Genomic DNA, 21668 nt, shown 5'->3' with positions numbered 1-21668 from the left:
ACATTTCACAGCACGGAGGCGCATCAAATCATCACCTTGTGTGCCATAAACCTTCGCGATGTCCCACCTACGTTATCTCTCAATGAAGCTGGGGGAGGAAAAGGTCCAGCGCCTCCAGGGGCTGGGCAGACTAGAGGTAATAGGGAGCAGTGGAGACGGTAGCCACTGTCTCCAAAGGCATTTACATTGCCATTATTTTTAAAATCACCAAGCCAGTCAAGCAAAACCTGTCTAAAAGGTGAATTCTGGGGATGCCTAGGGGGCTCAGTGGGTTAGGGGCCCAACTCTCCATCAGTTCTGTTCCTTTTAGCGTTTGTTCTTCCCGGACAGGCAACACCTGGGGAGAGAACACCCCTTGTCGCCTTGATAAGCAGAAGCCACAGGTTAAGGCACACACCACGCGCCAGGCGGCAGGAACAGCTGTCTGCGTCTGTCCGTGAGGGCGTGCGGGAGGGGCATCTCTGCAGCGGGGGGAGCTCGTGGGCAGCCTGGGGCGTGCGGCCTCGGACAGGGCGCTAGGCAGGCCGCAGGTTGCAGACCGACAGCGTGCAGGGCAGGCAGCTCCGCTGGGTCCCGTGGCCTGTCTTCCGGGAAATGAGCTCTGCTTCTGCTTCTCGGTGGAAGGGCCCAGGGGTGAACCGAGAGGCCGTAGAGGGCCTGGGGGGGGGGGGGGAAGGGAAGGGCGGGCGGCACCGTCCACATGCGGTACTCAGATCCGCACAGATGCCGAGGGGATGCGGCCTCTCGCCCGCCCCCGCCACTCTTCCTCCCGCGGGCAGTTCCACGCCCGCCCCCCGGCAGCGCTCCCACCCTGTTCAGTCTCGCCTCCACCCATCCTGCTCTGTCCCACGCTCAGCAGCGCTTTCTGGCGGGATTTCCGCGGCTTTGCTCTTGTCTCCTGCCCTCCCTCAAAGATGACAGGGAGTGAACGACTACACCTGTGTCACCAAGCCCCGCCTCTCAGCTTCCCGGTGCCCCCCTACTGCGGGCCTCCCAGGCTGGGAAAACCACCCTCCAGCGTTGCTCCTAGGGAAGGTTTCCCTAAACCCAGCAGCTCTGAGAGCGTTGGCCTGGCGGAAGGGGAACTCGCCGAGGAGAACAGCGCGTAGAGGGGCGGGTGGGGGGGGATGGATGGCGGATGGGTGCGGCCCGTAGTGGGGGGGGGAACGAGCGGAGGGGTGCAGCGCGTCGGGGGTGGGGACGGGCGGAGGGGTGCAGCGCGTCGGGGGGAGCGGGGGCGGCGTATGAACCAATGAGCGCGGCGTCGCTGGGCGGGGGCCGGGCGGGGGCCGTGAAGACACGCAGAAGGTACGCGGGTGTGCCCGGCACTGCCGGGAAGGAGGAGCCGGGGCGCCCAGCGCTCCGCCCCATACTCGGCTCCTGACTGGACGGCGGGTGCGCGCTCGTGGGTAAAGTGCGCCCTGAGAGCCTAGGCCTCCGTGTCCCGTTCTTTCCTTTTTCGCTATTTGCCGAGGCAGCACTTTCGCCCGGCGAGGGGGCCCGAGATGAGGAAACCCTGGCCTAGCCCATCCCTAACCCGACCAGGCGGCTTCCTCACACCCTCCTCCTCCATCTCCCCCAGCCCCTCACAAACCTCAGAGTGAGGGGGTGTGCCATAACCAGGAGACAGCGAGGTCCCAGTCCTAAGTGTTCAACAGAGCCTGGAACCACTGCTGCCGTCGGGTCGGGGGAGGGCCCCTCTAGTCTGGGTAGATTAGGACTCAAACCCAAATAACGGTCCACGCATCCCTGTCTTTGCGGGGCTCCGCTGGAAAATTACCCGCGTTCAGAAAGTCTGAGCCTCGACACCTCTTACGTCCGCCCCAAATCTTGCTTTAGATATGAGAATCAGGGACCCCAGGAAAGGGGGAAGGAAGAGGAGACCCCTCCACCCGTGAGGCGCTCCCGCTCTGCACCCACACAGCAGCATGTGGTGAGATTTAGGGATCAATTACGAGGAGGCTAGGACATCTCTGGGGACAAGGAGGGCGTGACTGGAAAGAGAAAGCCTCCGTCCGGCATTATCCCGCGTGGAGATCAGAGGTAGGGGGCTGGACTGCCTGACCCGGGGCTTCCCCTTCCTCCTCATCTTCCCGCAGCCCCCAGGACTCTGGAAGAGGCCTCGGCCCACCCGGACCTCGTCATTTCCCCGGGTCTGAAGACACTAGCTCTGGATGTCCCTCCTCTGCGCGGCTCGGACGCACCCACGCATCCAGCGCGCGCGTGGGGCAGTATGGTGCGCGGGGGTTCCCTAAGCCTCTCCGCAGGCTCCACGCCTGGGAGGCGGAGCTCCGCGGGGCCTGGGGCAGGACCTGGCTGGTAGGCGTGGCCTCGAGCAGAGTCGTGGCGAGGAGTCCGGCGGGCTGCAGGGCCGGGTGCCGGCCGGGACCGCGCTCCGGGGTATGCCCCGGTGCGTCCGCGAGGATCGCAAGTGCGGGATGCAGTCTTCCACGACCACCACCAGCAACCGCCGCTACACCGTCCATGCCTCCTTCCCTTTTGCAGGTGCCTGTTTCACGTCGCTCAGACGGTCCTGAGCCCTGGAATTGTTCCTTTGCCTTCCTCTCTGCCTCCTCCCCGTTGTCCCCTCACTTTGGGTTGTGCTGACGCTGGCATCGTTGAAGCGAGGCGTCCAGGACCCCTTGAAAAAGGTCACCTCTGGGGCGCCTGGGTGGCTCAGTGGGTTAAAGCCTCTGCCTTCGGCTCAGGTCATGGTCCCAGTGTCCTGGGATCGAGCCCCACATCGGGCTCTCTGCTCAGCAGGGAACCTGCCTCCTCCTCTCTCTCTCTCTGCCTGCTTCTCTGCCTACTTGTGATCTCTATCTGTCAAATAAATAAATAAAATCTTAAAAAAAAAAAAAGAAAAAAAGAAAAAGGGTCACCTCTAAGTGCTTCCTAGGCCAGGCGCGAAGTCTCTGACCCCGCCCTAAATGTCCCTTCTTTCTTCCGGTCTCCTTCTCCCCACCACGCCTGTGTCCACCAGGATGCCCGAAATACGGAACAGACTCCGCACACGGCTGTTCATTTCCGCACAACGTGCAATAGGACAGACCAGACTGGACACAGAGCAAGCAGGTTGTGATGGAAACACTGCAATGGGAAGTACCTAGCTGCGTCCTCTTGGCGCGCAGACACAGAGGAGGGACAGCAGCACCGGGCCACCCCTTTCTCCTCCCTCACCTCCTTTCCCCAGGACCCCAGCGGACACTGGATGCAGCCTTGGCCCATCTGGATCTCATCCTTCCTGAGGATCTGAAAAACGTCACCTTGGACATTGGTTCTCCAAGAGACTCAGCCAGGCCCGCCCCTCGCCTCCATTTTGCAGATGAGGAGTATAGGATGTCCTCCAGGATCTATTAACTTAAAAAAAGGGGGAAAAAGGAAAACAACAAGGTGGGGAACAGACACATCAGAGAAATGTAAAATACATATTTGTTTGCTTACTTACAGTTTTATAAGTGGAAGTATAAACAAAAGGCTAACAAAAACAGTTACCTATGGGGAGAGGAAAACCAGGTGGAAGAGACGGAAATTGGTCTTTTATGTGTGCCTGTCTTGTAGCTTTGAGTTTGGAAACATGTAATGTTTTACATCATTACAAAATAAAATAAAACAAGACAAATCGAACCTGCGTATGTAATTGGTAACTTAAACACCCAGAGAGGCATTATTTAAAAGTGACTTTAAAATGCAGTAGGGGAAAAAAAAAATAATAATAAAATAAAATAAATAAAATGCAGTAGGGGTGCCTGGGTGGCTAGGAGGGTTAAGGGTCTGGCTTCAGTTCAAGTCTTTATATCAGGGTCCGGGGACTGAGCCCTCCTCAGCAGGAAGTCTGCTAGTCCCTCCCCTCTGCCCTTCCCCAATCCCACCGCCCCTCCCCCTGCTCATGCTCTCTCAATCTCTCAAATGAATAAAATCTTCAAAAACAAATAATTAAAATTAGTGAGATATATTCAAAGAGAATTGCAAATAAAACATTTTTTTCATTTATCATCTTGGTAATAAAAAACAAAATTGGTGGGTCCCTGGGTGGCTCAGTTGGTTTAACGACTGCCTTCAGCTAAGGTCATGATCTTGGAGCCCTGGGACAGAGTCCCACACGGGGCTTCCTGCTCATGGGGGAGCTTGCCTCTCCCTCTCATCCTCCCCCCTTTCATGCTCCTTCTCTCTCATTCTCTCTCTCAAATAAATAAATAAAATCTTACAAAAAAAATGGTCTTGAGTCCATGATCACCGCTGAAGGGGGTATTGGATGTAGGAGAGTTCACCATAAAATTCTGCTTGTCATTTTGCTTAAGAAAACAGTTGACACTTTTAAAAAAGTGAAAACATTCTCTAAGTGTGGTCTCCCAAGTGTGGTCAATATTTGGAAGTGAACCTGACTCAAAACCCGGACATTCTTCCGCAGGTGATGAAAGAAGGTGCTGGAAGGATTCCGAGTCTCACCAAAGACTGGTTTAACCTGGAGTGGGGGTGCACGTCGTTCCCCATTCAAAAACAAACCCGTCTGCTCGTTCTACTTCCTCATACTCAGAAACCGAAATGAATCTCAGGTCCGGACGCATCTTCCCCAGGAACCCTCACCGCCACCCACAGCAAAAATCTCCATTTATCGAGCCGCCCCGCGCCGCCCCGGGGAGGCGCCGACCTGCTGCGCGCCTAGGTGGAGCCCTCCTGGGCAGCAGGTCCCCGCCGCCGGGGCGGGGGTGTGGTGGCCCGCGGTTGTTAGGCGGCGGCCGTGGGGGGTCCTGCAGAGGTAGGTGGTGCTCCGCGGAGGTGGGGGGTCCCGCGACGGTCGGGGTTCCCGCGAAGGTGGGTGTCCCGCGGGGTTGGGGAGGCCCACCGAGGTGGGAGTTCCGGGGGTTGGTGGGGGTTCCCGCGGAGGTGGGGGGTCCGGGCGGCGGTAGGTCCTGCGTGCAGAGCCCGCCCGAGCATGCGCAGACCCCAAAGCGCGGTCGCCTGGGCAGGCTCCCCTCGCAGCGCGCCAGGCCGCGCCCATTACGTCAGCGCCCTCCCCGGCCCATAGGGACATAGGTGAGGACTGGGGACACGCATCCCTGTGCACTCTCATTCAGAATCGTTCCCCAGTCTAAATGCCCCTCTTGTTGACCTTGCTGTTTCACTGACCCAGGCTATCCTGGACGGTCTCCCCCTGTCCTAACCCCTGACACTTGGCGCAGACTCTAGAACGGGGTGGTTGACTGATTTACTAAATTGAAGCCAACCCCCAGTGTCTCTTTCCCGCAAAGGACTGATGTCTTGGAAATCTCACTCAAATTTTGTGGACCACCTTCAGCCCACCTCCTCCAGGACGCCTCCTCCAGGCAGGCTTCCTGGGTGTTCCTGTCGGGAGGGTGCCCACTCCCAAAGACGTTGCGGGGCGTCCGCACTGACCGCACTGTGTGCAACCCGAGACAGAAGCAGGATTTACTGCCGCGGTTCACTTCCCACCGCCCTCCAGAGCTCTAGGCTGAGGGTTGAGGGTTTCAGTCTGAGGGAGGGGAGGGTCTTCCACTGGGTGGGCCCGGAGCTCTGACCATTCCCTCCGACATCCCTGAGCCCCCGCCGCTAGGTTGCTTTTCGGAAGCTGACGGAGCTGTAGAGGGTCCCGGCCAATCCGCAGAGGATGGCGGGGAGGTTAGCTGGCCAGCGGGACCAAGGCCTGGATGTCCCTCCTCGGTCCAGGGTAGTTCCTGCTAACAACCTGTCGACAGACCTCGGCCCTCTCCTACACAGTTTCCTCAATTCCGACATCCCAGATAGGACACCGATGCCGTCTTGAAGACAGGAGATCGCCCTACAATGCACGACTGAACAGCTGTAAGGGACAGTCCCTGCTTCCACAGCGCTGCGTCCACCTCCACCCCCGGCAGCCACTTTCTCAGAGAAACGCATGTCGCGAGCCCTGGAGCTCCACGCTCCCTCCGGAGGGCCTGGCAGCAGACCCTCCCTTGCGTCCTCTGCTTGCTGGTGCTTGCTGGTAGTTTGGGGGCTTCTCCCCACGCAGTGTACCCCAGCGGTCTACACCTGCAGCTTCAGAGGGCCTGCTCCTGTGTCCGTGTGTCCAGGGTTGTCTCTTCTTCTCCAGAGCCCAGCTGCACTGCATTTGTGTCTAGTCTCCCGGAACCCTTGCTCCAGAAGGCCCTACTGCCAAACGGGGACACAGTCGGAGGCGCCGGAGGTCAGGACCTCAGCACAGCTTTCCAGCACACACAATCCAGCCCGTGACTCCACCTGCCATCCTCTGGAAAGTGTCCTATGAACAGGAGGGAGATGCTGGCCTTGGAAAGAGGGCCAAAGCCAAGATTTGTAGGATGCTGAGATGAGGGATGACAAAGCATGGGGACAGAGGATGCCTTCCCCAGGAAGAGCCAGGGTTGGAGGCCCAGATGAGGGGACTGGAGGGAGGACAGGCATGGTCTTCAAACACTGGAAGAGGAAGCAGCATCCTGGGGGTCCACGCAGCACCCCGGGGCTGAAGGGCCCCTCTCCGGAGAGGGAGGGAGAGTGAGCAAGAGCTCCCCAGGCTTGGGGAAGCCCCGAGAAAGCTGGGTAAGTATGAGGGAGGGACCAAGTGCTGAGCCCCTTTCCCCATCATCTAGGGGTGAGGAGGGGGTGTGACAAGGCTTGTTCCTGGTGATGGTTCAAGTTCATCTGGTCCTCTTGTGCCCCACCACACCCCCAGATCTGTGCCATTGCACTGCCCTGTCTGGGTCTTGTCCAAGCTGGGAGGGGAGTGCCTGCCGCAGGGATCCACACAGCCCCCCCACCCTCTAGACACCTGGCCCAGGCCACCATCCTGCCATTGCCCGAAGCAGGCCCTCTGCCCTCATCTGTACCAGCCTCACCCCAGGCCCAATCCCTCCTCTGTGACTGAAGCCAAGGTCACAGTGTCCCCCACATCTTCTGACAGAGAGATCAAAGGGCTTTCTGGAGACCACACACAGACCCATCACCATTGGATTAGAACTGCCCTGTCAGCTGTCCTTGTTTTTCCATGTCTCCATCCATCAGTCCATCTTGTGATTTTACGCATTCTAAAGTGAGCTGCAGACAAACGATGTTTTATTTTTTTTTAACATTTTATTTATTTATTTGAGAGAAGAGAGAGACAGTGAGAGAGAGCATGAGCGAGGAGAAGGTCAGAGGGAGAAGCAGACTCCCTGTGGAGCTGGGAGCCCGATGCGGGACTCAATCCCGGGACTCCAGGATCATGACCTGAGCTGAAGGCAGTCGCTCAATCAACTGAGCCACCCAGGCGCCCACAAACGATGTTTTAAACCTCTTTTTTTTTTTTTTTAAGATTTTATTTATTTATTTGACAGAGATCACAAGTAGGCAGAAGCAGGCGGCGGGGGGGGGGAAGCAGGCTCCCCGCTGAGCAGAGAGCCCAGTGTGGGGCTTGATCCCAGGACCCTGGGATCATGACCTGAGCCTAAGGCAGAGGCTTAACCCACTGAGCCACCCAGGTGCCCCCCCCTTTTTTTAGAGAGAGAGAACAGGTGGGGAGGGGCACAGGGAGAGGGAGAGCAGAGAGAGTCTTAACAGGATCCATGGTGAGCACAGAGGCTGAGGCCAAGGCCTGGCTCCATCTCATTGATGAGGGAGCAGGAGGCTGGCTGAGGACAAAGCAAGAGCTGTACCTTGCACCCCCTCTCCACCCGCTCCCCTCATGTGTGACATTCCTCAGGCACCCCTGGCTGCCATAAATGAGAAACAAATCGTTAACTTGCAGAGATCACAATCCTGCAAGGCAGGAGTCTCCCTTGGTTTACAAATGTCCTTGAGATTTACAACAAAGAAGTTACCTTATCAATAGCCCAATTTCCAGAGGCACATAACTCAGTTCCTCAAGCCCTAACATCACCCTCCCCTCCATAAACAAAACTGAAGGAGGCTGAGGTAGAAGGAAAAGTAAATAAAGTTAAATTTCTTCTAAACCTAAATCTCACTAACAAGGACGCTTGATAGCAGGATTGTGACATTCCACCAGGAGACTCCCAATTGTCTTCATGTTAGTGCCTCATTAGAGGGAAAGCGGCCTTGGCTTGATAGTAACCAGGCCTTCAATATCCTGACAGTCTTCTTTACCCCATAGCCCTTCTGAACACCCCTTTGTCCTCACCCACCCAACTTCTGTGTATATAATCAGCCACTCCTCACATCCCCGGGGCAGCATCTCCGTGTGCCCAAGAGTCCTGTGCCTGTGCTCTAATAAACCACCTTTTTGCACCAAAGACGTCTTAAGAATTCTTTCTTAGCCGTCGGCTCCGAACCTCTCCCCACCGAACCTCACCTAGGTTCAAGAACTTCATCATCATGACCCTGAGCCAAAATCAAGAGTCAGATGCTTAATGACGGAACCACCCAGGCACCCCTCAAATGATCTTTTTTTAAAAATATTTTATTTATTTATTTGACACACAGAGAGAGAGATCACAAGTAGGCAGAGAGGCAGGCAGAGAGAGAGAGGGGAAGCAGACTTCCCGCTGAGCAGGGAGCCCGATGTGGGGCTCGATCCCAGAACCCTGAGATCATGACCTGAGCCAAAGGCAGAGGCTTAACCCACTGAGCCACCCAGGCGCCCCTCCAATGATCTTTTAAAAGATAATCTGCACCACATCAAAAACTAATGTACTATATGTCGGGTAACTAAACATTCTAAAAAATTTAAAAAAAAAATGTTCGAGGGGCGCCTGGGTGGCTCAGTGGGTTAAGCCTCTGCCTCCAGCTCAGGTCGTGGATTGAGCCCCACGTCGAGCTCTCTGCTCAGCGGGGAGCCTGCTTCTTCCCTTTTCTCTGCCTACCTGTGATCTCTATCAAATAAACAAATAAAATCTTTAAAAAAATGTTCAAGCTTTTTCCAATAAACAGCAAATCTTGTCAACAACAAGAAGAATAAAAAGAAGGTAATCAGCCAGAGTCTTTGAACAGATAGATGCTCCAGGCTTCTTCTTGCTGAAGTGTGAAGCCGGACTCCAAGTGGACCTGCAGGTGCCCCAGCCTGACCCCTCCCCCAGCTAGCTTCCTGTTTTTTTCTCCAGGAAGATCCAAGGCTTTGAGTGGCCCCTCTCCCCATGCTGTGCGCTCTCTCCAGCCAGCTCTGGTCCCTTCTCATGGGACTGTCCCCATTCCAGACATCCCACCTGTGTTCCTGAGCATCCTCCGTGAGCTGCCCCCAGGCCAGGCCTCAACCACCATGTACTTCCGTGACTCATGACCACCTGTTTTATGTGTTTTCCCACTCTGGCCCCCAACGGACAGCTTCCCCCAAAATCAGGGATCCCACTTCATTTGCCGATTGTCCTTGGCCCCTGAGACAGGCTGGCGTGTGTGGGTGGCCAATAAATATTTGTTGGATGAATCCGCAACTGGTTCCGGGCCTCCTGCTGGCTCCCGGGCCTTGGTGCCATCTGTGCCCACACAGCCTGGGTCCAGGGCCTCAACGTGGGTCCAGAGGGTCGGAAGGAAGACAAGAACAGTGCAGGTCCGGCAGCAAGAGCGATTGGGCACGGCAAGAGAGCCGCAAAAAATCAGTTCAGGGCTAACCCCAAGACAGGGAGCTTTATTTTGAGTTAAAAGTAATCAAAATGCAGCAGATGCAGGAAAAATTGTCTTCCTGGTCCTCCCTGCCTAATTTACATTGGAAAGGAAAGGCTGTGCCCGGAAGAAAGCTGTTAACAGAGACTCCCCTTGACCTAAGAAACTTACCTGCTTAATGGGCCACCTTTGTTTTCAAAACACCTCCTCTCACTTTCCTGCCTATGGCCCTCCTCCCCTTTGCAGCCTCAGACCCTCCCTTCTCTGTGGCTCCTATAAGCCCCCTGTGGTCTCATTGCCTTTGGGATTTCCAGGTCTGCACGGAGCCCCCGTGCCTTAGCTGTTACATTTGGTTTTCTCCTGTTAATCTGTCTCCTGTCGATTCAATTCTTAGTCCAGCCGGTGGGACCTTGACGGGCAGAGGAAGGTCCCGGGAGGGGTTACAGGGTTACAGGCTAGGATTTGTCAGGGCAGCTTCTGGTCGTCAGAGGCTGCTCTTCCGTTCTTGGAGGGTGGGGGGTAACTGGGAAAAGGATGAATAAGGGGTTGGGGCGTGTTGTCTGCGTAGAAACCAGTTCAGTGTAAACGCCTTCTCCAATAGAGCAGCTCTCAGGTTAACCTCCCAGTGCCCAACCCCCAGCGGCCATAGTCTGGGGTCTCCCTGGCGCTTTCAGCCCTCGTGGTCACCACCCCCTCAGTCATGGCAGGGGCAGTGACCCTGGGCAGTGGGGAAGATGCCTTGGGTGGCCTCGGCCGCAAGCCCCTCCCTCTGGGCTTCCGCAGACAGCTCCCCTCCTCCCGGGGCAGAAGCTCTGCAGCCTGCGGTCCTGGCCGGGCTGTTTCTGTTTGTCACCCTCCCCGGTATCAGAGCCTCCCAGGGACTCCAGAGCTACTCATTTGAGCCCTGAGGAAAACCTATTAGATACTAATTCTTTGTTGGCTTTGTGACAGTGACCTCTGACTGGACAGGTTCAGCTCCCTGGACCCCAAGGGCCTTGTTGTCTCTGCTCCCTGCCTTTTGGGGTGATGACCTCACCCCTGCCATCAGTTTCTGGGATCCAGTGACTCACGGCAGATGCCTGGCACCTGAATTCCCTGGGGATGCTTTCTAAGGACATGGGGCCATGACCTTTCCTCCTCAGCCCAGTGCTTCTGTCTGTCCATGAGTCCCCTTCTGCACCCACAGCCCCTACCCCTGCCTCCAAATCCATCCTCCCACCCTCGGTCTGCACAGTCCCTCTGCCAGAGGCGGCTTCCCTCCCATCCCAGTTTCTCGCTCTAGCCCCACCCCCAACGCCGGCCTTCCTGCCCGTCTCCCTGTCCGTTTGTCTGGGTTCTGCCTTCTGGGCTCACCTGCAGACCTCAGACAAGTTACTTACATCTCTGGGCTTCAGGCTGGGCATCTGTCAACCGTGGGTGATGGTCATTACCTCCTGCTGTGGTCCCACAGATGAGCTCTCTGTTTTGGTTTGTTCGCTGCTGAGTAATTAGCACGTGCATTCCCTGGTGAAGAATGTAAAGCGGACAGGTAGAATGAACCTCCCCCTGAGCCCTAATCTGACGGGGGCCCCCCAGGACATCTGTGCGTGTTTACACGGCTGTTTATGCACACGCGCAACTACATGTGTGCAAACGGGTGTGTGTACGTGTTTGCGAAACTGTTGTGCCGTGAGGGGGGTGGTGAAGGGGTCTGCGGCTACCAAGCAAAGCCGGCCAGCAGGCGGGCCTAAGGGTGTGAGAGCGCGCAGTAGTGGCGTTTGCGATGGAGGCCAACACCGTCAGCAAGTTGTCAAAGAAGAGGCGGAGGCCAGGCTGGAGCTGCGAGTGCTTCTCCTCCACCTGTCTCACTGCCTTTCTACGAGCACGTGTGTAGAACTGACTGCAACCCTGAAAAATAACCGGGGCTCTGAGTTCCCTTCTTCCCCATCAGCTGCCCACTCCCTCTGCAGACCAGTTCCCCACATGTCCCCCTCCTCCTCTTCTTTCCCAGGACACTGCCATGGGCTCCCTCTGCCTCCCGTCCCTCCCACCCCTGCAGCCAGGACCACCTGTGGAACAAGTTTAGTCAGAGAGTGTCTCTTCCCACTTATAAGCTCTCTGAGCCTCGCTGCCTCCCAGAGCAGGGTTAGCATGAAGTCCTAAGGACAGCCAGCCCCAGGGAGGACCCCCGGGTCCCCACCACACCTGGGATCCCCTCAGCTCCAGCTCCAGGCAGGACCCTGCCACCCCCAGCACACCCAGGGTCCCCAGGCAGGGCTCCACCACCATCCCCACCGCACCTGGGACCCCCGACTTCTGAGTCCCCAGGCTGCCCAGCGGCCTGTCACTCTCCAGACACACCTTGCTCCTTTTTCCTCTGACGAAACCCTCACTGTGTGTGGGTTTCTTTAATGTGGATCAGAACTCACAGCACAAAATAATTCTGCAATTGCTTCTTCTTTTAAACATGGGTCTCAGATGGGGCACCTGGGTGGCTCAGTGCGTTGAGCCTCTGCCTTAGGCTCGGGTCATGATCTCGGGGTCCTGGGATCGAGTCCCACATCGGGCTCTCTGCTCCATGGAGAGCGTGCTTCCTCCTCTCTCTCTGCCTGCCTCTCTGCCTACTTGTGATCTCTCTCTGTCAAATAAATAAATAATCTTAAAAAAAATTGGGTCTCAGAGATGTTTCATGTCAACCCAAATAGGTCTTCTTCGCTCTTTTTTTTTTTTTCCTTCGTTCTTTGTAACTGCTACAGGAACTAAATTCCATACTGTCTGTAAGAGCACTTGCCTGGCACCTGGCACGTGGGAACGCTCCACGTTTGTCTGCTTCACTTCAGTCCCTACCACTCCAACATAATGGGGGACACGCAGAACACTTCTCAGTAGATGGCAAGTTCGGTGTCCCCCATCCCGGCATAGATGACACACTCAGTGTCCCTGTCCCCCAGGCAGTGGTAGAGGACATGCTTGGTGCCCCTGTCCCCCATCCCACATGACATGTCTGGTGTCCTTGTCCCCTGTCCAGAGGTAGAGGACACTCATGGTGTCCCTGTCCTCTATCCCACTGTATGTGACATGCCTGGTGTCCCTGTCCCCCGTCCAGTGGTAGAGGACACACTGGTGTCCCTGTCCCCATCCCACATAGATGACATGCTCGGTGTCCTTGTCCTCTGTCCCGCCATAGATGACATGCCCAGTGTCCCTGTCTGCCATCCAGCAGAACTCTCCCATGCTCCCCAAAGCCCTGCCATGCACGGGAGAAGTAGCTCCTTCCTCCAAGACCAGACCAGTCACTTCCCGAGTGAAAGCTGCCCTCCCCCAGAACTGAGCCCTCTGCCCTCTGGTTCCCCTCCCTGTGCTGTCCCTGTGCTCACGTCACCCCTGTCAGAGGCTCGGCTGGTCCTAACACTGTCAGTGCTCAGCACACCATGAGGAACAGCAAAACTGCCCCATGTACATCTGTCGGACAAAACTTTAACTGCCCACAGATGGACCCTCTCTTCCACCTCACATGTTACCAACAGAGGCAGCTGCAGGTGTGGTATGACAGAGCAGAACATTCACGCTCTGGGTCACGTCCCGCCACCTCTCTGGGCCTCAGTTTCTTACTCTAAAATTCCTACTTCACAGTAATGTTAAAATGTACGAAGGTGCACAAAAAATGTAACGAGTATCGGGGCACCTGGGGGGCTCAGGTCATCATCTCAGGACCCTGGGATCTCTAGAGCCAGGTGCCCTGCTCAGCGGGGAGTCTGCTTCTTCCTCTGCCCCTGACCCACTCTCTCTCAAATCAATAAATAAAATCTTTTTGAAGACTGTGGCAAGTATTCCTAGACCGTCTGCAAACCTGCCCCAACACCATCTTTTCCCAAGTCCTTGCACCTGCGGGAGGCCTCACTGTACTCGCAGCCGCGCTCCTAGCTGCGCCTCCCCCCCCCCCCCAGGTGTCCCAGAGCCCCTCCATCCAGTGCGGTGGGCCCTGTTCTCCCCGTGTCCTCGGCAGTGTCCACTTCTCTGCACCCGCATCTCTCAGGGCGGCACAGCAGCCCAGGTGTGGTCCGGGGTGCCTCTTCCCAGCCCCGGTTTCAAGCGCGCGCGCAGGTGCTCAGAGACCGCAGGTAGGAGGCGCGGGGCCCGCGGCTCACGGGGAGGGGCTGCGGCTGCAGGACCGCGTGCAGTGCCGTAGGGGTGCCGCCCGGGCTCGGGAGGAAGTCGGAGGGAGAGGCTCCCCGGTTAATTGTCAGGCCGGATGCCAGCAGCATGCCAGTGATGTTTGGGCGACAGGTCACCAGGGAAGAGGAAGGGAGGGAGGAAGGACAGGCTGAGAAGCTCGCGGGCTCCTCTCAGCTCACCTCCAGCTCAGGAGGCTTTTCTAGGTCAGTCTCTGCTGTGGCTTCACAGGCTCCCTGTTCTGCCCCAGCTTCCTTTCATGTTCCTGCCTGGGTTTCTCTGACTCACAGTCCTTGCCCCCGACTGTCTTTGTGCCTCGGTGGCCCTGAGGGGAGTGGGGCGGGGGGGTGGGGGCGGCACAAAGCATTGGCGTCCCCACCCAACTCTGCCCCTGCAGCCTCTGACCCCGACAAGCAGGCCAGGCCCAGCCTCTCCCTGTCACCAGGCTGTGCACTGTTCACCAGGCTGTGCACTGTTCTGGACTGGTGCGTGAAAGGCAGAAGATCCACGAAGGGGCTCTGACGATGGTCGGTCGCTACACACACAGGAACACAAGGACAGTGCTCGCTGGGGGCCCAGGCTCTCCTGGGGCTGTACAGTTCTCGGAGCTGCAGGGTAATGGACCGTCGGACTGTCAGAGTGTCGGACAGGCCCTCCCTCCCCACCAAACCCACCCCTCATCTTACCCTCCCTCCCTGGAGCCCCTGCTTTGCTCACATCCCACCCAGGGCCAGCCCGGAGGGCAGCAGGCCTTCAGTTCCCCATGGTCCTGCGTCCCACAGCCCACCTCTCCTTGCCGCCTGCATCCCACAGCAGGCCCCCCACCCCTGGACCAGACTCCTCGGTGGAACCAGAGCCCTCCGATCCCTGCAGACCCCGCCCACTCTGCTGCCCCCTCCCAGGGCTCTTAACCTCAGCCCTCTCCCTCAGTCGGACCACAGCTGCCTTCCCCTTCTTCACGTCCTGGCTCAGGTGTCACGGGCTGACACTGTCACACTGACCGACCTACCCCATGCTCCAGCTGCGGCATGTCCATGGAACCTGCCATCTGCTCCCATTTAAGTCTCTGTCCCCTCAGGAGAATGTGATTCCCATGGGGGCGGATTCCTGTCTGCTTCCTCCCCCCTCAGGGCCGCCAGCTCCCAGCAGAGTATCTGGCACATAGCAGGGGCCTCGTCGTGTCTGCTGAGTAAATGCATGTAAACATCTCCTCTGGCCACTCAACAAGTCTTTGACACAAGTATACATGTTCCCACTCTGTAGTCACAAAGCCAACAAGAGTTGAGTCAAATCTTGGAAATCCTGAGTAGGGTGTGCGTTCCTTCATTCTGGGCAGGTTCTTACCTGGTTTAGTCACCTGGGGCAAGGATGTACAATGAGGTTCCCCCTTGCTGCTCCCTCCTCCAGCCTCAGCCCTCCCTGGGACGAGGAGGGGACTGACGGTTCCTGGGTTCTCTGGGAGACTGCAGACCACACCACCACGGGAGTCCAGTCCACACACCGCACCAACACATGGCTGAGGTTCTGACCACAGGAAATGGGACAAGGACAGAGCCACGGGAGGGTAAGCCTGGCGGAGATGCAGCTGAGGAGGCAGGGAGAGAAGGAGCCAGCAGGTGAGTGCAGGGCAGGGGGTGGCCCACCGAGAGGCAGAGACTGCTGTCCTGCTGAGGGGGGTGTCACATTGTCCTTACCTCCTCCCCTGTGGTCCCAGACTAACACCCAGTGTTCCTCAAGGGCTTTGCAGGAGTCCAGTCCATTCTGGGAGCTCGGACTCACCCTGGATGTCTGCCTCTGCCCAGGGACCCTGTGGGTGGCCTCCCATCTACAAAGTGGACCTGGAGCCAGCCTGCTCCTCTCCAACTTGACCGGCTGTCATCGCCTGTCCCCTGACCCATGGCAGCAGAGCCTGCCTGAGTCTGGGGGACACCCCTGGGCCATGCTGCTTCTCACTGGAGACCCTATGTGACCCGGTCTCTGCTGACACCCTCGACTTCCCACTCACCATGCCCCAGCTGTCTGTACATCGGCCCAAACTCTTCCTTTCTTGTGAGTCAATGCTGTTCCCTCGGACTGGAATGCCCTTCCCTCCCTGCTGTGCCTGATAAATATTCATTAAACGTGGCCTCCCCAGAGAGCCCTTCCTCAAGGCCCCTGTCTGTACTGGGGCCCCGCGCTGGCCTCCCTCAAGGCCCCCGTCCACACTAGGGCCCAGCGCTGGACTCTTGTTAGGTGGCCAGCCTCAGCAAATAAAAACACAAGACAACTCCTTAAATCTGAATCCTGGACAGAGAATGAACCCTCTTTTGCATGGATATTCCCCATACGACACTTGGGGGATATTATACTTACTGTTTATCCGAACCTCAGGTTTGACTGAGTGTCCTGTGTTTTCTCTGAGGAGCCTACACTGTGGTTGGCTTCATTCTCTGCTTGCTGGAGAGGCTGGAGACGAGAGGAACCTCTCCTTCTCAGCTAGGGTTCTGCAGGGTAGAATTCATACGAGATCCGAGAGGAGAGGCTCTCTTCCCGCCCCGGGAGGGGTATGTGGGAGCAATGGCTCCGATGACGGCCCTTGAGGCTGAGGGTCGGGTTAGAAGCTCGTGCGTTCTCATGGTCCAGGCCTCGCAGTGATGCTTGTGTCACCGTTCCCTGCAGGAAATCCTCACTGCCTGTGCCCTGAACGCGGAGTCTGCCTCCCCCCTGGGGCCTGGGGCTTCGGTTCCCAGCAACCCCCCCACCATCCACCACGTGGATAGGCCGGGGACCGGTCTGTGTCCTCGCTGCCTGCGGCTGGGCTCAGCGCTGGTGTGCCTGGGCGTCACCGTTCGCAGCTGCTGCTCCCGATCAGACAGGGCCTCCGTCTGCTCACGCACGAGGGCGCAGCGTGCCGGCCGTAAGTGCGGCCGTGCAAGGGACTAGAAGCAGCCCGCGGCTGCGTGGGGACGAGGACCAGGAGGGTGGCCCCACGCCCACGCGCGCTCCTGGGACCAGCTTGGTCCCCCGCGGACCTCAGTTTTCCATCTGCCACGTGAAGGTTCCTGTTCCACCACATGTTGGGAATGTCCCTCTCGCCTCTCACGTTCTGCAAACCCACGGTACTCGAACGTGGTGGTGCGAGTGGGACCGGCACCCAGAGAGCTGCGTCCGGCGTGCTGCCCAGGGTAACAGAGGCTCGCTCTGGAAGGCTCGCTCTCCCTGACAGGCCGGTGCCCATGGACACGGGTGTTCTCCTGGCACGCGTGCAGGCAGAGAAGGACCAGACTCGCCGCAGGGAAGGGGGCGAGGGCTGCTGGGGCCGAGCAGGGGTCTGGCCGCCCCGACTGGGCCACAGAAGCCAGCGCCTGGCCTGCTTGGTGCCCGGCCACCTCACAGGGGACCACAGTCCTCGTCCCTCTTCAGCAAGATCCGCTCCCCACGCTGGGGGGGAGCTCTGCTCAAACCTCCCCTCCTCCGAGAAGTGTTTGCTAACCCTGTAAAGGTGGTGCGCTCCTCCTCCTCTTCATTCCCCTCATATTAGCCACTTCACCGCTGCGGAGCGCTTACGCATCTGTAATTACCTTGTCCATGTACCTGTTTACTTGCTTATGGTTAATCTTTCCCAGCAGAATCTAATTTGCCAGCTTGGTCACCGCCAGCTCCTACCGCAGGGCTCAGCACAGGAGACGTTCAGGGAGTGGGCGCGGGGTGAACGGGGCTCCCGGAGGAGCTGGCGGGACGGGACTAGAAGGACACAGCACAGGCAGCAGTCTTTTTTTTTTTTTTTTTTTTTTTTTAAGAAAAATGAGTCTTCAGAGAAGCAGCCAAGGTTGAAGACCATCTTTGGGAAGGGGGCATGGGGAGTGGGAACTGAGAAAGGGGCATGGTCTCCTTCATTCACGCTTCTTATCCCCTGAGCTTTCTTTTCCCACGTCCAGTTCTCTCCCCAAAGGTGCTTCACATTTTTTGTGCAGGCTCTTCCCTTTCTTTCCTACTGCATTTACAAGTCACCTCCTCCAGGAAGCCTTCCTGAAATCATTTGCACTCTTTCTCCAATCTGTCAACATAATCCTCAACCCACTCTTCCCCACTCAACGAGCCTTTAAGAGGCGGTAATGACAGACCTCGGGCGATGATGGGCGCACCTGTGTGCATGACCACACTCCCTAATTCAGTTGTGGTGGATTCTGTACCTGCCTTGTCACACTCCCTAAGGGCAAAGACCATGACTGCCCTGTCCCCCAGTCTCTCAAACACCTCTTTGTACCTATCTCTCCCCCTCAAAGCCTCCTGAAGACTTGTAGACTCTGAAAGGATGGGGGTGTCACTGAAATGGAGGAGAGACAGACTGAAGGATAAACAAAAATAGAAAGAAGCAGGAAGAGAAGGAAAGAGCCCAGCACTAGGCCGAGGCCGCACGCCCAGCACGCCCCAGTCTGTGCCTGGGTAGGCACTCCCCCAGCACCCAGCACCCTGAGGAGACATCCTGAAGGGCTGGGGACAGGTGTACAGGAGAAACCTGCATCGGCGTGGCGTCAACGGAGGCAGGATCCAGGCACGGCAGCGGCAAGCCAAGCCCACACACCAGCAGTCACCTCCCCCGACCCTGCTCTCTGGGACAGGAGGAGCCCCAAACGGGGATGAGAAGGTCAGGGGCAGAGTTGTTAGGGCTTCTGGTGAGGGGGAGTGATGGCCTTGAGAAGGGAACATTTCCTGGCCGTGTCCACCCCTCCTGTTCCCCGCTGTACTCCGTGTCCTGCAGTAAACACCGCAGAAAGGCTGCCGCAGGCTGCGACACGTGTTTGTAGCGGGGGTGGGGGGACAACCACACCACGGGCCCAAGCCAGGCTGAAGGCTGTGTCCCATCACACAGGAGTGTCCCCCGCCCCACTCTGGCCTCTGCCAGTGAGGAAGGACTGTGATTGAGGAGGGTAAGAAGCTCGGGCACATTTGAAAGTCTAAGCAGAGTCTGTCAGAAGAGCCTCTCTCCTGCCCAAGGGGTGGCGGCAGTTCAGCGACCAGGCACGTGTTCATGGGGACCTGCCATGTGCAAGGCACTGTTCTAGGTTCAGGCCAGCAACGGGAAGCCAGGTTCCTGTTCCCACAAAACTACCTACTGGTGGATAGAAACAGCTCAAAACGTAGAAACAGATCATTTCAGATGGTGAGAAAATCCACAAAGAGAGTAAATCCGGGTAAAGAGATAGTGAGTGCCTTTGAGGAAAAACTACTGGAGATACAGTACTGAAAGACGTCCTCTGGTGGCTATGTCCCGTCTGGGCTGAGCCCTGAAGGATGAGATGGATCCAGTCACGCCCAGCTCTGGAGCCAGAGGGGCCCCCCAGAAGCAGCCACAAGAGCAAAGGCCCGGCTGTGACATCAGCCTTCTATGCTCAAGCACCAAAAACAGAAGACGTCCCAGCAAGCCCAGTGAGATGGGGAGGGCACCGGTCCACCTGCCCCACAGGTGAACACTGGAACCACCTGGAAAGCTTTTAAAACTTCCAATGCTGGGGCACCTGGTGGCTCAATGGGTTGAAGCCTCTGCCTTCGGCTCAGGTCATGATCCCAGGGTCCTGGGATCGAGCCCCACATCGAGCCCCACATAGGGTCTCTGCTCAGCGGGGAGCCTGCTTCCCCAACCTCCCCCCACCCGACCCCGCCTGCCTCTCTGCCTGCTTGTGATCTGTCTGTCAAATAAATAAATAAAATCTTTAAAACAAAAACAACTCCCGATGCCTCACACATCCTGAGATTCTGTTTAATTGATCTGAGGTGTGTCCTGGACACGGGGAGTTGAAAAGTTCCCCAGACCATGCTATTACACGGCCCAGAACAGGTACCACAAAAAAGCCCGGGGACCCCCGACAGTGTGGGTATCCGCGGACACCTGGAGCCTTCCCCCAATGCTCCAGGCCCGATCTAGAAAGGACCCAACGTATAACAGGACTTGAGTTGGGGACGGAACCAAGAAAATAAAGCAATCCAAAGGAAGAGAAACAAAGAGAAGGGACCAGGGAAATCCAGAAAACGTGATGAAGCAGACGGTCCCAAAGGATGAGAGATGGAGGGAAAAGGGAAAGCACTCGTATTCCTTTGCTGCTTGTGGCTACAGCATGATCACAGACTTGTGTCTGAACTTCGAAGTCTAAGATGGGTCCCACTGTGCTGAAGTCAAGATGTGGGCAGGCCTGGGCTCCTCCCAGAAAACACTGCCTTCCTCCTCCAGCTTCTGGAGACCACCCACTCTCTGTGTTCACGGCTCCCCCTCAGCCCTCCAAGCCCACCGGCGGACTGAGGACCTACCACACTTCTCTGCCCTGCTGTCCTCCCCTTCAGGGGTGCTTGTGATCACACCGGACCTACTTGGATAATCTCACGATTCCAGACTCAGCAGATCAGCAGCCCAAATGCCATGGGCAAGCTTTATTCCTCTCTGCTCTGAGAAAGAACGCATTCACAGGTTCCAGGAATTAAGACGTGGACGTCTTTGGGGGACCGGAACTCTGGCTAGCACAACATGAAAGCCATTTAGCCCATAGATTTGGGTCCTGTTTGCTGTGTTTTGCTTGTGTAGCTGTGGTTTTATGAGCGCTGGGCTGGGAGGTTCGTTCTGGGATAAGGATACATGGGTTTATTTGTGTTGGGTTATCAGGGTGTCCAATTTGAGTGTCTCCCCAGTAAGTATGGAGCGGAGGGCAGGACAAGGATGCCTGAGGGCTGCCTGATCTTTATTGTGTTTTATCTTTATGATGTTTATCTCCATGCGGCTGCCCCATAAAGGCTTACTGTGGCTGGACTGTTGTTCTCATTGACAAGAAAGCTAATGACAGGCTGTCTCTTTGCGTGTTTTCTTTAAGTACGTCTCTCTGTCCCTGAGTAATACTGGCTGTCCGTCCCGGTGACATTCAGCATGCACAGGAGTATCTGGGCACATCTGTGGTGCCGGCATCGTGGGAGTACCTCTGTCCGTAAGCGTGGGTGCCGTGGGGAATGTGCACGGGCGCGTTTGCTCAGCAGTGCCCGCGATCGCAGTTGTGGGCATCTCCATGTTTACTTCTTCACAAGGCCTCCAGGGGATCCTCACAGAGAGGCCTAGCGTGAGGCGGGCCTGAGCGAGGAACTAGGGAGAGGGGAGAGATGGAGGTGAGGGGCCGGGAAAACACTGAGAAAGCATCTGGAATGGAAGAGGCAGAGGGCGGAGTCACAGCAAGGGCACAGATCAGATCTGGTCTGGCTGCACTCCTGCTTACTCCCGTGCTGTGGGAGCTTGGCCAGGCCATCTCTCCCCACGGCTGTTTACCAAGAGATTTGAAATAGATAACCCCTGGGTACGTCCCAAAGACAGAGAGAGAGAGAGACCTGTGGAAATGAAAACATACACCAGGAAAAATGGGAAGAAAGAACTAGAAAGACATAGGAAGAGAGTTCTAAGAGCCCCGCTGGGAGCCAGCCAGAGGCAGGAGTGTGGGCGCCTGCTCCCCACCCCTTACCCCAAAGCTTCAGACTGTTCCTAAGCCCTTAATAGGGAAGGCAGGAAGACGGAGAGAGCCGCCTGCGATGACAGCACACACCAGCACTCAGAGGCCTGCGAAGCCACAGGAGCCAGGATCCCTGCGTCTGCCCCCAGTCCCCAGATGAAGGTGTGCCGGCCACCTGTTATGACTCACACCCTGGCGATGCGGGTACCCATGCCAACAGCGAGCCTGGGCCCCTTGCCCACCGGCACAGCACAGGCCCGGGGGGGGGGGGGTAAGGGGAGATTCAGGCCCCGGAAGGATGACGAGGGGCTGCCTCCCCACGGGGCGCCGCCTTGCCCCAGGAGCCCCCCCCCCCCCCCCCCCCCCCCCCCCCCCCCCCCCGGCCTCGAGGGCCCACGAGTCCTTTCCTCCCGCCCTCCTCCCCCAAACCTTACCCGGGAAGCCGGAGAACCAGATGAGCTGTTACGCAAGGCCTGTTTACCCGCCGCGGGGGCCTCCTCCTCCCTATAAAGC

Source organism: Enhydra lutris, unplaced genomic scaffold (assembly GCF_002288905.1).
Source record: "Enhydra lutris kenyoni isolate GAN:26980312 unplaced genomic scaffold, ASM228890v2 scaffoldscaffold93, whole genome shotgun sequence".
In the NCBI taxonomy this organism is placed as follows: domain Eukaryota; kingdom Metazoa; phylum Chordata; class Mammalia; order Carnivora; family Mustelidae; genus Enhydra; species Enhydra lutris.
The sequence above is the reverse complement of the archived record's forward strand: the minus strand, read 5'-3'. Positions refer to the sequence as shown.